This window comes from Narcine bancroftii, chromosome 3 (genome assembly GCF_036971445.1).
Source record: "Narcine bancroftii isolate sNarBan1 chromosome 3, sNarBan1.hap1, whole genome shotgun sequence".
Lineage (NCBI taxonomy): Eukaryota > Metazoa > Chordata > Chondrichthyes > Torpediniformes > Narcinidae > Narcine > Narcine bancroftii.
In genome coordinates, this window is record NC_091471.1 from 47,634,921 (window position 1) to 47,653,356 (window position 18,436).

Genomic DNA, 18,436 nt, shown 5'->3' on the forward strand with positions numbered 1-18,436 from the left:
TGCATCTTGTTTCACATACACACTACCCTCTGAGTGGGCAAAAAAGGTGCCACTCAGATCCCTTTCAAATCTTTCCCCTCATGTTAAATCTTTGCCTTTATCTTTGATTAATTTGAACACTTTTGTCAGATCCTCTTGCAAGCTTTTTTTCAAGGAGAATAAGCCCAACTTTTCATGTTCATTGAAATTCCATTGTCCTTGGAATAAAGTGAGTAAATCTCATAATAAATACCTTGTAAAGTAATTTTAATTTAATTATTGTTCTCTTGTTAGATAACATGCTATAACCCACTCCCTTCAATGCGACAGCCTAACCACATAAAGTGAGAACAGACCTGCAGAGTTATTTTTAAGTTCCTGCAAGTCTTGTGGTTGGAATGAAGCTTAAAGAAAGTTGAAGGCTTTTCATAATTTTGCTGACCTGATGAAAAGGCATTGTCTCATGACAGGTTTGAACTGTCACTTGGCTCTATTGCCTCATCTTTGACAGGATTTGTTGAGTAGGAGGAGAGTGGGGATGAAGGGAAAAAGCTATCAGGTGGGGGGGGGGGTGGAGGAGAGGAAGGCGGAGGAGGCATTCAGTGAAAACCTGACACCGTCAGGGGACTGAGAAGACTAGACACCTGAGCTTGGCTCTCGTGAAGAAAAGTGAGTTGATTAGTCGTGTTCGTTGGTCATAGGGTGAAGTCAGAACTGCTTGGTCAACAACTGGCTTCCTCCCCTACAACGTGGGGACTGCTTTCTTGGTTTGTAGCTGTGCTCAAATCCACTTTTGATATGAATAACTTTTTCTTCTGTTATAAAAGGAGACCATTTACCCAGTAGAGTCTTGCTGGTTCACAGAGCAGTTCCTTTAGTTGATGACCTGTAATCGAAGATTCAATAAAAGCAAGCTTGAGACTCAATAAGAAGGTGGTAATTGGCAAGCGTGCAGGTGGTCCAATAACAATTCAGTTCTAGAGCTGTATTTTACAGAACTGGTTGATGGCCACAAGAAGTGTGGGCTATTTTTGGCTCAATCATATGGACCAACCCTGCTTAAACCCAAGTACAAAGGAATGATGAACAAGAGCGGAGATGATCAAGGTGTGTTGCAATGTCCACTGGAAGTTCTTTCAAGAAGAGACTGCCCTTGATGGTATACTTTGGGATGACATTTCATCCAGTCTTTCTGCTAACCCAGATCCATAGATTTGTAAAGGTCTATGCCAATTAAAGATACAATTTTCTGGAGCTGTCCCCAATTTATAGCCCTATTTAGCAGAATAGAACAATGATGTGACCATAGAAGCAGAGATTGTGACCATCCTGAAGACCGGGAAGAAGTCCAATTGCAGTAACCTCATTGGTATTTCTCAAAGTTGATTGTGTTTTCCCTGCAGCTGTCATGTGAATCTGTTTGGACTTCATCCATAACAAGGTATTATGTGCAAAAACTTCACAGGGCAACATCAAGAAAAATCCCAACTGCAGCACATTTGCCACTGCACATGGCCTTTGCTGACCTTTCACCTGTTGATTCAGAGCAGTTGCGGAGAACTGTTCCCAAATTTGACTCGTCTCAAGAATTTATTGCCATCCTCTTTTGCATGATGACAAGCGAGCTATGACCAGCGGAGTGGCTATTGACCCAATTTCAGTGCCTGGGGTTTGGCAGAAGAACACAAGAGATAGAGGCAGGAATTAGCCCTGGAATCTCTGTGGCTGCTCTGTTGTTCAGTCGAGCCAGTTCTTTGCTGCCACTTTCCTGTAGCAACAACCTTTTACATCTGAATGCGAAGCTTGTACCAAATATTTTGAATACTGTATATAAAAACAATTGTGTTGGAATCCCTCCCATTAGGATGAAATCGTTGGGCACTTTTAATTTGGTGTTGTACAATTTGCATGAAACAATGATGACTTCAGTGATGAAACAGTGGTGACTTCTCTTCCCAAAATGTGCTTGACACCTGATTGATCTGCATCTCAATCAGACCAGGTGCAACCATACTACTCAAATGATTCACAGGAGCTGAAGCTTCAGACTAGAATTGGATTGGATTGATTGTAAAACACATCATATCAAGTTTAATATTTTTGAAACCAGGGTATGAACCTAATGTAATCAAACGCTTGACATAATTCTTTGAATGTAATAATACAGCAGCAATGATGTTCTTCCCAAAACAAAAATGTTCATGCAACTTTGTGTGAATGGAACAGGGAAGCAGCCAGTTCTCTGACAGCTGGTGACTTGGTGCAGTCTAACAGTTGCATATTTGCTTTGAGGCATTCATTCCTTTTCACTGCATTCTTATCCTTGCCATGTATGGCCAAGCTGCGTGCAAGGCTTCCGCTATGGAGCCAGCATTGTTTTGCTTTAATCCAGGACTTTGAGAGAGACACAAAGCAGCTGCTGCAACTCCAGTAGCTAAGGCACAACTGTCAGCTTCGCAAGATAAATTGCCCTTCACTGCATCAACTTACTAACCTTTGCAGCATGCCTCGAGGAGTGTTTGGATGCAGGGTTGTTCAGATTCAATGCCGGCTCTTGTCTTTTTAAAAAAATTCATTTGCCATAGGGTTTATACAGAATTATTGCATCTTGCTACAAGAAAATTCTCATTAAATTGAAACTAATATATCAAACAGATGGAAACTGTTCAGCCTCTGTCACTTTCCACTCTAGAGCCCAGATCATTTCAACCTCCCTCATTTGATGTTTCCATTAAGACAAAGCTTGGATTCTGGGTGCATCAGAGTCTGAACACCAAATATTTCCATGCACGGACCTTACTTCTTTGTTTTAGTAATGTTTAGTTTGATGGAGAAAAGAGTAACAAACTCTTGATTTGTAGGATTCCCTTTGGGCTGGACCAATGAAAATTGAGAAGGAATGGATCCCTCTTAACCTCACTTGTCTGCACAATAAAGGAAATATTCTTCAGGCAAGGATGAGAGAAAAATAAAGCAGTAAAATATTTATTTTAGAAAAATTGAAGTTGAAAAGTTAATGAGGCCTTTGGGAATCTGCTCCATTGAGAACCTAGAGTTGACTCGGGACAGAATTAAAAATGTTCGGACCTGAGCAATTTACCATGGCAATATCTTTGGATAACAGCAGGACAACATCCATTTAGGGATTAAAAGTGTGATGGGAGATTTGATGGATACAGAAAATTGAGGGATGCAGATAGAATAAATGTAAGCTGAGGTTAATTGAGACAAAAACTGGAGGGCACTGGTTAAGTTTGAAAGGTGAGATGCTTGGGGGGGGGGGATCTTATCGGGGAACTCTCAACACATGTTGGTGAGAGTGTGGAATGAGCTGCCAGCTGAAGTGGTGAATATCGGCTTATTTTGACATTTAAGATGAGGGTTATGAAGGGTAATGGTACAGGTCAATGGGCCTGGCAGAATAATAAATAGTTGGGTATTGACTAGATGGGCTGAAGGGCCTATTTCTGTGCTGTAGTGTTCTTTGGTTCTAAGTAGTGGAAATTTGTCCATGGGGAATTCACAAATAATTACCAAAAAATCTGGGGTAAGGAATTAAAAAATTAACTCAAGAAATTTTGTGTGAATGAAGATAAATGCTTTTTTGGACTCATTCTTGATGCTGGCACAAATGATACAACGTCGTCTATTAGAAAATTCCAATATGGACAATTTTCTCAAAACACAATCCCCATGCACTGGAAGAGCTGCTTCAATCTGGGATATAGATCATAGTTGTAGAGTGCTACGACAGGAAAAGAGGCCCTGAGGCCTGACTTGTCCATGCCTGACCAAGCAGGTACTATTTGCTTGAGTTTTGCTGAAATCCCTTCAATGTTTTCTGATCTGTCTTGTCTCTGGTTGTACCATTTGAATTGATTAAAGCTTGCCAAGAGCTTGAAATGAACAAACTGATCTTCCACATTGCAAACTTTTCTCCAGTCTGTGCACATCACTTATGAGACTTTTGCACTACTGTCAATCCAACTTCCCCTCAGCTGTTATTTGGCCATCTCAGAAGACCGTTCTGAAGTTGCATGATGAGTGAAGCATGTGGGGGTTTTTTGTATCAATTTGAGCTGGTAACAATCACTGATAAGGACTAGTTAACAAGTGATGAGTAACACTTGCATTGCAGAATTAAAAGTTATAATCCACCTCCAACAAGGTATTTGACATCTTTTGATATTCAATCCAAAACCATCGCGATTATTTTTAATATTGCTGGACACTTCACTGAAATCAAAAGGTGAAGTGAAATATGCATTTGGACCTCCAAATCTCACCATTCTGTCTTGGAATGTGGTTCATTCAGGAAAGTTTAATCTTGGAATTTTTCTGAATAGAATATTGTGAGTTCAAAAAGCTGATGTGTACAAGGGTCAATCAATAATTGACAGTAATGGCTAGATTCCTTGTTTCAATAAATTAGACAAATGAATATCAGGCAAAAGAAATTGGGGAAGCAAAATGAAAATGCATTTTTTTAAAGCAGATGCAACAAATATCAGATGGATGAAAAATGGCAATAATTAAATTGCAAGTCCAGTGAGAAAAAGATTAATTTCAAAGGTGCAAATGTCCAAACTTTTGGTTAAATAATACTAAGAGAATCTTGGCTTAAGAGCTTAGCTCCTTACAGACTGCATTATGGAGCTTGAACTCTAAGAATTGGATCATTTTGGAGGCTGAAGAGGTGATGGACAGGAGTCAGGGCAGCTAGTATTGGTCGAGTGACAGAACCTTTGGAGGGTGAACATTTCAGAGACAGTGATCATAACTCCTTGACCTTCAACAAAATGGGAAGGTACCTGGGGAAGGGGTAATTATGGTGGGATTGGGCAGAGACTTGGGTGAGTAAATCGGAAACAGATGTTCTTAGGAAAATGCACAGTTGAAATGCTGAGGATGTTCAGGGTTCTGGATAGGGTTGCTCTTGAGGCAGAAAAGATGGTAGGGTAAAGGAACGATGGTGGACAAGAGGTTTGATAGCTGATCAGGAAGTAGAAAGCACAAAGGACTTGGAAGCAAGAGTCTAGAAAGGCATATAACAATTACAGTACGGAAACAGGTCATCCCGGCCCCTCGAGTCTGCATCGATTTAAGTAAGCTCCACTAGTCCCACCTACCTGCTCCCTCTCTATAACCCTCCAATCCCCTCATATCCATACTCATCCAACCTTAAATGACAAAACTGACCCTGATGCAACAACCTCTTCTGGAAGGTCATTCCACTCAGCCACCACTCTCTGAGTGAAGCAGCTTCGTCTCATGTGACTTCTAAACGTTTGCCCCCTCACCCTTATGACTTCTCGTTCCGATCTTGCCTACCCTCAAGGGGAAGAGCCTATTCACATCTATTCTATCTATCCCCCTCTTAACTCTATATACGTCTATCAAGCCCCCCCCCTCAACCTTCTGTGCTCCAATGAATAAAGGCCCAGTCTAATCAATCTTTCTTTGTATTCTAGATGCAGGAATCCAGGCAACATTTTAGTAAATCTTCTCTGCACTCTCTCTACTTTATTGATATCCTTAGTATAATTTGGGGACCAGAACTGCACACAGTATTCCAAATTTGGCCTCACCAATGCCTTGAACAGTCTCAACATCACCTCCCACCTCCTATATTGTATAGTTTGATTTATAAAGGCCAGCATACCAAAAGTTTCCTTCACCCTATCTACATGAGAATCCACTTCCAAAGAACAATGAATCGTTATTCCAAGATCTCTGTTCCTCTGCATTCTTCAATGCCCTCTCCTTCACTGCATATGTTCTATTTTGATTATTCTTCCTAAAATGAAGCACCTCACATTTATCTACATTAAACTCCATCTGCCACCTTTCAGCCCACTCTTCAAAGCAGTCCAAATCCTTCTGTAGTGCAGGAAAACCCTCCTCACTATCCACAACTTCCCCTATTTTTGTCCGCATATTTACTCACCCAATTTACCACTCCATCATGCAAATCATTAATGTAAATGATGAACAACAAGGGACCCAACACCGATCCCTGCTGCACACTGCTCATCACTGGCCTCCATCCCATCAGACAGGTATCCACCATGACTCTCTGGTGCCCATCTTCTAGCCACCGTTGAATCCATCTGACTATCTCAACATTAATACCTAGTGCCTGAACCTTCCTCAACAACTTTCCATGTGGAACCTTATTGAAGGCCTTACTGAAATCCAGATAGACTACATTTACTGCTCTCCCCACATCAACCTTTCTAGTCACTTTCTCAAAAAATTCAACAATATTTGTCAAACATGACCTTCCCTCAAACCCATGTTGGGTGTTCCTGATCAATCCCTGTCTCTCCAGATACTTATACATATTATCTCTAAGAATACTTTCCATTAGTTTACCCACCACCCACATCAAATTTACTGGCTGATAATTGCTGGTCCTACACCTGGAGCCCTTTTTAAATAGAGGAACCACTTTTGCAACATGTCAATCTCGCGGCACCACACCTTCCTCCAGTGACTGTTGAAAAATCACTGTCCGAGCCTCTGCTATTTCATCCCTGACTTCTCTCAAGGTCCTAGGGAAAATCCTGTCAGGACCTGGAGACTTTTCCACCTTAATATCCCTCAGAGGCTCCAGCACCTGCTCTTTCCGAATCCCTGTTTTCCATAATTACCCATTTTGCCTCACTTATCCTACACGATTCGATAACCTTTTCCCTCGTGAATACCAACGAGAAGAACTCATTCAATATCACCCATCACATTTGGTTCCTCACACATTTGTCCGGTCTGATTCTCGAGTGGACCAATTCTATCTTTCACTCTTTTGCTATTCACTTTTTATGTTTTTTTTTCTTAAAATAATTTCATTTAATATGAATTAATCTTTGAAGATGGGTTCAGATATTTCTTTAACAGTTTCTCACAAGTAGCAGTGTGTTTCAATCCACGCATGTTTCAATTACTTTTCAAACAGTTTTTCTTGCAGTGAGAACTCGTACTATGTAGCCTACTCCACCCACTGCTAATGTCTTTTCATGCCATTGCAATAATATCGCACTACTGTTTTCTGTGGGTTTTTCAAAGCCTTTATAAATGTATTTCATTAAAAGGCCAACACCATTTCTATCTAATGATTTAACTGCCTGTTCCATTTCACTACTTTTAAAGGATGTAAGGACTTTGAGAACAACTGTGCCCGCTGCTTAACTGCTTGATTCTTCATGTTAACGAGAGGGTTCTTTAAAGCTGCATGGAATGCATTAAACATATCCCCTTGCTTGATGAAGCCATCTACCTCACCAGAGTTGGGGCCCTGTTGCTCGGCTGCCTCCTCGTCTACGAGCAAGTTCTCGTCGTACTCGTTGATATCGACTTTGCAGAACCTGGATGGACAGAGTGTTCCTCGCCATCTCCTGACCACCTGCTTCCCTTCCGATTGCCTGAGCGTCAATTGGGATGATTGCCCTTGCTGCCGCCGCCACCGCCTCCTAGACTTGGGGCTGCATCCAGACTAGTGACGGCTGTCGACTGACTAGGTGTATGAATGGTGTATGGTAGCCAGGAAGGAACTTGACAAAAGAACTTGGAAGAGCAAGGGGCATGAGAAGGCTTTCAAAGTAGGATTAAGGAAACCCTTATGCATTCCACAAATGAAGAACAAGGGAGCGGGTAGGACATTTGGCGATTAAAGATGGGTTTGGAGGCAGAGGAGGTAGGCTTCAAAGTTGACCAGGGAGAGAGAACTGAATGCAAGGTCAGTGTAGAATGGGCTAATGTACTGGAGCATGTAGAAGTTAAGAAAGAGAAAGCACTGGATGATCTTGAGAACATTTGTATAGATGAAGTCCTTGGGACTGTATGCAATGTACTCAGATTATTTCAGGACTTGAGGGAGGAGATTGCTGAGATGTTGCCAATGTTTCCCCTGGCTGCGAGAGAGGGACAGGATGATTGCAGAATGGTAAATGTAGTACTCTTGTTTCAGGAAGGTAATAGGGAGAATTGTGGACCAGAGACTTGTATGAGTGGTTTTCAACCTATTAGAGAGGATTCTCTGATCCAGGATTTACAAGTGTTCAGCAAACGATAGTGTTCTTGAGGAGAGTCAGCATGCCTCTTGTGAGGGTCAGGTCATACCTCAAGCTTGATTCAGTTTCTTAAGGAGGTGACAAAAGATGAGGTTGACATGGTGTGTATAGACTTTAGTAAGACATTTAGACAAAATTTCTCATGGCTGTCTCATTTAGAAAGTTGGGACGTGGATCCTTGGCTGCGTGGGTTCAGAATTGGCTTGCCTGTAGAAGCCAGAGAATGTAGTATTCTTCCAGGAGGTCAGTGACTGTGGTGTTCCTCAGGGATCTGTTCTCGGACCCCAGTTCTTGGTGATTTTTATATAAATGAGGAAGTGAAGGGGTGGGAAGGTAAGTTTGCCGATGAACTGAAAGTTGGAGGTGTTGACGATGGTGTAGAAGGTTATTGTAGGTTATAACAGGATGTGAACAGTTGGAGAAGTGGCAAGTATAGTCTGGATAGTATGAAGTAGTGCATGTTGGAAGGTGAAAATTAAAGATGAAGAATGTGGTTAAAGGCAGAATTCTTCAGTGTTGTGAAACAGGGATTTTGGGGGTCTCTCCATAGATTCTTTAAGGCTGCCTGGCAAAGATGTACAATGAGCTGGCCTTCATGAGGAATAGAATTGAAGGGCTATGAGGTAAAGTTGAGCTCCTTGAATCTCTAGTTTCAGCAGACTTGGAATATTGTTTGTTTCTCATTGCTTCATTACAGGAAAAATGTTGAAGCTTTAGAGAAGGTGCAGAGGTGGTTGCTACCATGTCTTAGGAACCAAAGTAGGCAGAACTAGCTTTTCTCGTTTAGAGTGACAAAGGATTAGAGGAATGCAAGATTGAGAGGCACAGATCGAAAGTGAAGCCAGCGTCTTTTTCCTGGGGTGTCACCAGCAAATGTAGACTGTATCTGATTCATGCGGTTGGAGGAAAGTTTGGAGATGTATCTTTTACATAGAGTGGTGGGTGCCTGGAGTTCATTGCTGAGGGTTGTGCAGTGGCTGGTATATTTCTTTTTCTTTGGCTTGGCTTCGCGGACGAAGATTTATGGAGGGGGTAAAAAGTCCACGTCAGCTGCAGGCTCGTTTGTGGCTGACAAGTCTGATGCGGGACAGGCAGACACGATTGCAGCGGTTGCAAGGGAAAATTTGTTGGTTGGGGTTGGGTGTTGGGTTTTTCCTCCTTTGCCTTTTGTCAGTGAGGTGGGCTCTGCGGTCTTCTTCAAAGGAGGTTGCTGCCTGCCAAACTGTGAGGCGCCAAGATGCACGGTTTGAGGCGTTATCAGCCCACTGGCGGTGGTCAATGTGGCAGGCACCAAGAGATTTCTTTAGGCAGTCCTTGTACCTTTTCTTTGGTGCACCTCTGTCACGGTGGCCAGTGGAGAGCTCGCCATATAACACGATCTTGGGAAGGCGATGGTCCTCCATTCTGGAGACGTGACCCATCCAGCGCAGCTGGATCTTCAGCAGCGTGGACTCGATGCTGTCGACCTCTGCCATCTCGAGTACTTCGACGTTAGGGGTGTAAGCGCTCCAATGGATGTTGAGGATGGAGCGGAGACAACGCTGGTGGAAGCGTTCTAGGAGCCGTAGGTGGTGCCGGTAGAGGACCCATGATTCGGAGCCGAACAGGAGTGTGGGTATGATAACGGCTCTGTATACGCTTATCTTTGTGAGGTTTTTCAGTTGGTTGTTTTTCCAGACTCTTATTAGGGCTGGTATATTAGGGACATTCAAAAGGCTCTTAGATGAGCACATGGATGTTAAACAAAGAGAGGATATGGGTGTGAATTAAGGAAGGATTAGATTGTTGGGTATGTTCTGGGAGTACAAGACAAATTTATGGTATCTCAGTTTAATATACCTGTCAAGTCTTGGTTTGTTTTGTGAATCTTTACTAAATTAATTTGGATTTCAGTTGATGAGCAGAAAATATGACAATGATAGAAAATAGAGAGGTCACTTTTGGGTTGGGAATCCATGAGCAGTAAGATATTGCAAAGATTGGTTCTGGTGTTCATATTGTTTCCAACCAATGGATCAGAGTTTCCAATTCAGTTGGGGACGGTTCCCCCCCACCCACATACACAATGTGGTTCATTTTTAATAGTTCACATCTTCAAGGACTGTGGGGAGGCTCGGCCATTGAGAGCATTCAATGTGGAGTTTGCTTCTTTTCTGCACGTTAAAAGAATCAAGGGATACATGTGTAGTGCAGGAAAATTGTGCTTGAGGAAGAAGATTTGTTGCAAACTTGTTGAATGACAGAGCAGGCATGGAAGGCCAAAGAGCTGCTTTTGCTATGTCCAGATGTGCTCGTGATACAAAGCTGAGCGGCAGTTCATGCTGTGAGAAGGGGTTATTTGTCATAGATATGGTGGATGGAATAATGTATACGGAAAATTGTGTAGCCATTTATTTTGACAATGGTATTGAATTATTCAAGTCAACTATTTTATTCATCAAGTTTGTATATACTATTTACTCCTTCACCACACTTGACACATTCTTGACTCAACACTGCCAGTCCATGTGATCCAGATCAGGGAGAGTACAATTCCAATTATCCAAAATGGCTGGGACCGGACCATTTCGGATACATTTTTTTTTCGGAGAACTGGTTCTTTTTATAAAGAACAGCCCAGTAGCAACAGCAAATCGCTTGTAACAGAGTTTATACAACAACAAGAAGGGAAGGCTTTTAAAGAATTAAAATAAAGTTTAATTCTCATCAAAAAATAATGCTGGCCACTGCTGATCACTGACACATGCCCACCGAGGCTCCCACTCCTGCTTGGGAGCTCAAGGTCCCTGCTGTTGGCGTTAGGGGCCCGAAATTTTTTTTCCCGGATAACTGAGGATCTTGGAGAATCTGATTTCAGATAATCGGAGTTGTACTGTATTTTGTGTGATTGTTGTGTCCAACTCTAACCTTTCCATTTATTGTCACTCTTAATGCACTTATCAAAACTAACACCTTTTTTATTACTGTCAGACCCCCAAAAACAATGTTCTATCCATTCTCTCATTGCAGCCAACTACAGTCGAATCCCCATTATCCAGCACTTATGAGGATCATTGATGTCGGATGTGCAAATTTTCTGGTTGATTGAGACTCACTTTTCTAATGCCTAACTAGTACAACTGCATTAAGAATACACTTTTTACATTTTTCAATGTCTTTTGTCTTTAAGTAATTTGAAAAAGTTCAGTATTGTAGTCTTTAACTATGTAAAGTTCACTTTGATTTGGTTATTCCCATAACTTACAAAATTTAAATTTGAACCCCAGTCGCTGATGCTGTAACAGTGTTGTGCCAACCACTACACCGGCAAAATAATTAACCCCTTCCGCAAGATTACAGATAAAGCTTTACTATTAAATAAAGAGACTCTTACTACGCAGGGATAGGGAAACACTTCAGGAGATTCGCCCGTATGTTGAATGGCGTTGGCCAGATCTTCATCCTGGTCACTGCCATTTCATTCCAATGCAACTTGATTGAAACTTTACCACCTTCTTCACGCTGATAACCCGACTCACCTCCACATTGTCCTAGTTGGGCCTTTGGCACACCTTCCACACGCTGACAACCGGGCTCAACTTCATGCAAGTGGCGATGGCAAAAAGAATGCGTGCGCACTAAGGAACCCTGCTAGTCCAGCAGGGCAAATGTGTGCGTGTCCAATTAAGTCACTTCGCTCCCCTGCTGGGTCTATCTGCCGTGTCTTAGTCATGCAAATGAATTCCTTTTATTTTTTGCCGGTTGTTTGAGTTTTTGGTTGATTGAAACCCAGATAATGGGGATTTGACTGGATGTCCTTCACTGTAGTAACTGTAGTGCACCACTGAGATGGTGGAAGGCATCAGTAAGTAAAGTCTGTTATTTGAATCTTGCATCTCGAAGTTATTTCCAAAGGCACCCAAGTAATTCCAGAGACATAACTTGGTTGCAGCAGTATAAGATAACAAGAATAAAGTCACTGAAATACGAAGAGGAAGAAGAGAAAAAATATCACTGGGAAAAAAAAAATGGCTGGAGCAACAGCAGTTCACCCAGTGATGGACTGGGAGGCTTAAGAAATTGTTGAATTGTTTAAAAAGTTTCAGCAGAAATGCAATTTAGCATTCAAAAGCTATTTTAAAAATGCAACAGTAGAGAAGGTCAGTTTTATACTTCTCTGGACAGGGGAGCGAGGCCTTGACTTAATAGCTGGGAACTTGGAGGTGGAGAAAAATGATCCAGAGCAGATATCTGGAAAGTTTACTTCTCACCTAGAACCCAGGTCTAATCATAGAATTAAGTGTTATGAATTTCAAGGCTTAATGCAAGAGATTGATGAAACTGTTGATAATGTCCTCACTGGACTAAAAATTGTTGCTGCAAAAATGCAGATTTAAGGATCTAGAGGAAAGATTAGTTGATCAACTAATATGGGGAGTCCCCATTCCAAAGTGCAAAAGTCTCTTATAGGGAAGGATAGCTTGAAGCTGGCTGAAGCGATAGACACAGCAAGAGCCTTTGAAGCCATGAGGATGCAAATGACCCACCCACAGCAAAGGGAAGGAAGTGCTGATGCTATAAAGAACACAATCAGAAAAGTGCAAACCCCCAAGACCTGTAGGAAATGTGGCAGACAACACCTCTTCGATGACTGAAGCAATTGCCCTGCATATGGTTCTGAATGTAGAGCCTGTGGTAAAGCAAACCACTGGGCAAAGATGTGCAAGTCTGGTATGAAGAAAGCAGTAATACCAGTGAAGAAAAAAAGACAAGATAATCCACCACATAAAAGGAAACAACAATGAGGACTCTGACACCCAGATGAAAGAAGGAAGCGAGTTGCACACAAGGATCTAAATACAGAGGACAATCCAGAACAAGCCTATGATATTTAACCTGAAGGTGAAGCTGGATCACAAGGTAATGTCCTTCCACTCACTCTATTGCCAGATGTTCCCAGAGAACATAAAAGGATACACAAAAGATGGTATATTGGAAACGGCAATGTCAGTGTTTCATTTTGGAAGGAATAATCAAAAGAGGGCATGTGGAGTAAATGGAGGGCAGTGGAGCAGAAAAATCTTGGAATAACAGTTCATTGTTCGCTGAAGGTAGAATTTTGTGTGGATAGGGTATTGAAGAAGGCTTTTAGCATGCTGGCCTTTATAAATCAATGCATCGAATACAGGAATTGGCTCGTGATGTTTATACTGTTCAAGATATTGGTGAGGCCAAATTTGGAATACTGTGTGCATTTCAGGTTACCGAATTATAGGAAGGATATCAACAAGGTAGAGAGAATACAGAGAAGATTTATGAAAATGTTACCTGGGTTTCTGAATCAAGATTACAAAGAAAAAATGAGAAGATTAGGTCTTTATTCATTGGAATGTAGAAGGCTGAGAGAGGATTTGATTGAAGATTGAGCCATTGGCGATTGAGCCATTGGCGATTGAGCCATTGGCGATGTTTGTCTATTGGGTAGGAGAGATTGAAGCAAGAGCTTGAGTGAAGGGGAAAAACTTTGAAGTAACACGAGGGAGAACTTAACTCAGGGAGTGGCAGTTGTATGGAATGAGGTTCTGGGAGTAGTAGTAGTGGCAGGTTCCATTTTGTTATTTATGGAAAAATTGGATAGGTATATGGATTGGAGGGTTATGGGCAAGATGCAGGTAGGTGGGACTAGAGGAGAGTACTTAGTTCGGTGTGGATTAGAAGGGCTGAGATGGCCTGTTTCTGTGCTTTTATGGTTATATATGATCAAGCAGCTAGGGAGAGCTTAAGATCCATGGCTGTCATAAGGAAAAGAACACCCTCTGTACATTCTAGGTGTTGGAAGCATACAGACCAGCAATTCTAGGTCTGGATGGCTACCAGGAGTTGCAGTTGATCTTTGTCATTTATGAGATCCAGACAAAGATATCCAAAAGTATCAACAGAAACACACAACAAATAGAGGAAATGATTTCCACAGAAGTCCCTTCCAGGCACACAGTGGGAGCAGACTTCTTCACCAAGAATCAAGCGTGGTATTTTATAGTAGCCTGTTGCTTCTGTTTCCATTTATCAAAAGGGTGAAAGACCTGAATGTGTCAACTATCACCTCAGAAATAAGAACACTCTTTGCTGAACAAGGAATACCTGAGCAAGTAATAAGTGACAATGGGACACAGTTCACATCACAAGAATTCATAAAGCTGGCTGCAGAGTATGGGTTTGTTATCACTACATCATCCCCATCCCACCTCAAAGGTCATGGATTCATTGAAAGACAAGTGCAAACTGTGAAACTATGTTAAGTGTCACGAAACAAAAGACTCCTACCTAGCTCTTCTTTCATTACGAGCAACACCTTTAAGGACTGACATGAAGTCCCCGGGAGAACTTCTAAATGGCAGGAGATATAAAACAAATCTGCCAAGCAAAATACACCCTCGAGGAAACCAGAAGAATGGCTGACACGCAAGATGAAAGATGACAGAATTCTTCAGAGGGCAGAGAGCTGATGTTGAAAGCATAGACCCCAGCAAAGGTCAACAGAGAAGCTGAGACACCAAGATCATACATTGTCGAGACACTCAGCTGAGGAGGAACAGAATTCACATCAAGCCAACACATGATGTAATAAATCAAAGCTTTAATACCAGCAAAGCCTGCAACACCAATATCAAGTGAAGAGACCACAACCACTAATACTGAAAGACCAACACAGCAGTAGCACAACAAGTTACATCATCAACACGTGGACCAGCAACACAGAGCCCAGCGGTCGCAGCCAAATCCACAAGATGGCGAAGGAACATACTGCTGCCAGTACAATATCAAAAAGAGCTATTTAAAAATAGTTTTGTAAATAAATTAGTGTACAAGTTCAGTTACTTAAGTGATAAAGAACACTAAATTTTTCTTGAGAAGGAGGGATGTTGTGAACTATTATAACCACCTAAGAATACACCCTTCTCACTGTAGTAACTGTTATGCACCTGCTATGGGGTGTATGTATGAATGTCTGAACAGATTCCAGTGATGGTGGAAGACATCAGTCAGTAAAGTGTCTTTTGTTATTTGAATCTTGCATCTCTAAGTTATTTAAGAAGCCTCCCAAGTAACTCCAGATACATTATAGGTGCCTGACTATTGTTGAATATTTCTGATTTTTAAAAAGTGCCATTTGGCTTCTGGAAATGAAAAACAAATGCCTCGGGTGTTATGATTAGCAGAGCGGTTAGTGCAACACTATTACAGAGCCCCCAACCAGGGTTCGAATCCAGCAGTGTCTAAGGAGTTTGTGTTCTCCCCATGTCTGCGTGGATTTTCCCTGGGGCTCACATTACCTCCCACCTTTCAAAATGAAGGAGGTTGTAGGTTGATTGGTGTATTTTGGAGACATGGGTTAGAAGGGCCTGTTACTGTACTATATGTCTAATTTAAATATTAATCAAATACTAAATTTTGTCTAATACTGGTCATATTCCATAGAAATTAAATATAAATGGAGAATTCAGACTAGAATTGTTTAGCAAGAGGCTTAATATCTTCAACACAAACCTGTGACTCGTAACTCCTCTCAATGAGTATCATATATTGGACATTAGACATGCACAGTTCGAAACGAACAATTAGAAGTGAAAGTGCCAGTCATGGGAATATCAAACTGGGAGATTGCGCATCATTTGTTGAGTGGCAGTTCACTGAGGAAGTGCAGTAAAATACTGACACTGTACAATGTGCATTGTGAAGAGAATCATGAATATGTAACCAATTTTTGCAAGGAACAAAAATCTTTGTATTTTAATCTTTATTGGCCACATTGACAGCCCTTATTGGCCACATTGACACAATGATGAATTGATGAGAAGTACTGCAACAAACGTCAATAGATTTAATGGGAAAGGAAAAGCAGAAAAATGATGCATGCCTCCCACATGTTGCACATGAAAAAATTTTAGTGACCATATTCAATTTAAGGGAAATGGGAAGTAGATCCTGGGTGGTTTGAGAACTACATTGTTTTCAGCATGACCAAAACCAAGGGACATTGATTTCAGGAAGGAGAAGCTGAGGGGCAACACTCCTGATGGCAATGATGAGAAGAAGGTGGGAAGGGTCAGAACCAAGTTGCTTGGACTCCACATCTCTGAAGACCTTTTGTGCAACTAGCATGTTGAGCTCCATTCTCAGGAGTCAGAGAGATTTGGCATGTTGTTCCGATAGAAACATAGAAACATAGAAGATAGGAGCAGGAGTAGGTCATTCGACCCTTCAAGCCTGCTCTGCCATTCAACGAGATCATGGCTGATCTTAAATTTCAGTACCCTGTTCCCGCCTTCTCTCCGTAACCTTTAATACCCTTATACTGAAGAAATATATCTAATTCCCTCTTAAATATATTTAATGAACCTGCCTCTACTGCCCTCTGTGGCAATGAATTCCACAGATTCACCATCCTCTGGGTCAAGAAATTCCTCCTCATCTCGTCCTAAATGGTTTGCCTATTATCCTCAAACCATGGCCCCGGGTTCTGGATTTTCCCATCATTGGAATCATCCCATCTGCATCCATTCTGTCCAGTCCTGCCAGAATTTTATATGTCTCTATGAGATCCCCTCTCAATCTTCTAAACTCCAGCGAGTACAATCCCAATTTGCGCAATCTTTCCTCATAAGTCATTCCTGCCATTCCAGGTATCAGCCTGGTGAATCGCCTCTGCACTCCCTCCATTGCAAGAACATCCTTCCTTAGATAAGGTGACCAAAACTGCACACAATACTCCAGGTGGGGTGTCACCAAGGCCCTGTACAGCTGCAGTAAGGTATCCTTGTTCCTATACTTAAGCCCTCTTGATATGAAGGCCAACGTACCATTTGCCTTTTTAACCGCCTGCTGTACCTGCATGCTCGCCTTCAGAGACTGATGTACAAGTACCCCTAGGTCTCTCTGGACTTTCCCATCTCTTAATCTATTGCCATTCAAATAGTAATCTGCCCTCCGGTTTGTATTACCAAAGTGGATAACCTCACATTTATCCACATTGTAGTGCATTTGCCATGTATCTGCCTAGTCCCTCAATTTATCCAAATCACACTGGAGCTTCCTGACCCCCTCTTCCGTGCACACAACCCCTCCTAGCTTAGTGTCATCTGCAAATTTGGACATATTACATCCAATCTCCTCATCCAGATCATTAATGTAAATTGTGAACAGCTGGGGTCCCAGTACAGATCCCTGTGGTACCCCACTGGTCACCGCCTGCCACTCAGAAAACGAACCATTTATCCCAACTCTCTGTCTTCTACCTGCCAGCCAGTTCTCAATCCACATCAATACTTTGCCCCCAATCCCATGAGCCTTGATTTTGGAAGCCAGTCGTTTATGCGGGACCTTATCGAAGGCCTTTTGGAAGTCCAGGTACACCACATCCACTGGCTCTCCCCCATCTATTTTACCTGTCACCATCTCAAAGAATTCCAATAGATTTGTCAAGCACGATTTACCTTTTGTGAATCCATGTTGACTCCGTCCGATCCCTTCTCTGCTAGTCATTTGCTCCGCTATTACATCCTTAATAATAGATTCCATAATTTTGCCCACTACTGATGTAAGGCTCACCGGCCGATAATTCCCCGCTTTTTCTCTACCCCCCTTTTTAAATAGTGGGGTAACATTAGCTACCTTCCAATCCATGGGTGCTGATCCTGAGTCTATCGAGTTCTGGAAAATAATTCTTAAAGCATCTGCTATCTGAATGGTCACTTCCTTGAGTACCCTAGGATGTAGATTATCAGGCCCTTGGGATTTATCTGCCTTCAATCCCATCAATTTCCCCAAGACCATGTCCTTAGAGATACTGATTTCTTTCAGTTCCTCCCTTGCATTAGTCTCTATGTTTCCCAACATCCTTGGGAGGTTATTTGTATCCTCTCTTGTAAAAACAGAACTAAAGTAAGAATTTAATTGGTCTGCCATTTCCTTATTCCCCATTATATATTCCCCTGATTCTGACTGCAAAGGACCTAATCTGGATTTCACCAATCTTTTCCTCTTGACATTTATAAAAGCTTTTGCAGTCGATTTTTATATTTGCCGCAAGCTTACTTTCGTAATTTATTTTTGCTCTCTTGATTAATCCCTTTGTCCTCCTTTGCTGCATCTTGAACTGCTCCCAGTCTTCGGTTGCGGTACTTTTTTTGGCCAATTGATATGCTCTCTCCTTGGACCCAATGCTGTCTCTAATTTCCCTTGTTATCCACGGTTGAGTCACCTTTTTTGGTTTATTTTTATGCGAAACCGGTATAAACGATTTTTGCAATTTCTCCATTAGATCTGTGAATGCTTTCCATTGTCTATCCACAGTCAACTCCCCCATAAACACCACCCAATCAATCTTACTCAACTCCCATCTCATACCA

The 18,436-nt window shown here is 41.8% G+C and overlaps 1 protein-coding gene, 1 long non-coding RNA gene and 1 pseudogene across 7 annotated transcripts in view; 1 reads left to right on the top strand and 2 right to left on the bottom strand.

The window, feature by feature from the left end:
- Positions 1-18,436, top strand: part of nedd4l (NEDD4 like E3 ubiquitin protein ligase) — a 533,566-nt gene that overhangs the window by 41,763 nt on the left and 473,367 nt on the right. The gene's annotated exons all lie outside the window — the stretch shown is intronic.
- The window catches only part of LOC138757143 (uncharacterized), a 52,565-nt gene that overhangs the window by 6,565 nt on the left and 27,564 nt on the right, over positions 1-18,436 (bottom strand). The gene's annotated exons all lie outside the window — the stretch shown is intronic.
- Positions 6,925-7,370, bottom strand: LOC138756096 (actin-related protein 2/3 complex subunit 5-like protein pseudogene; annotated as a pseudogene).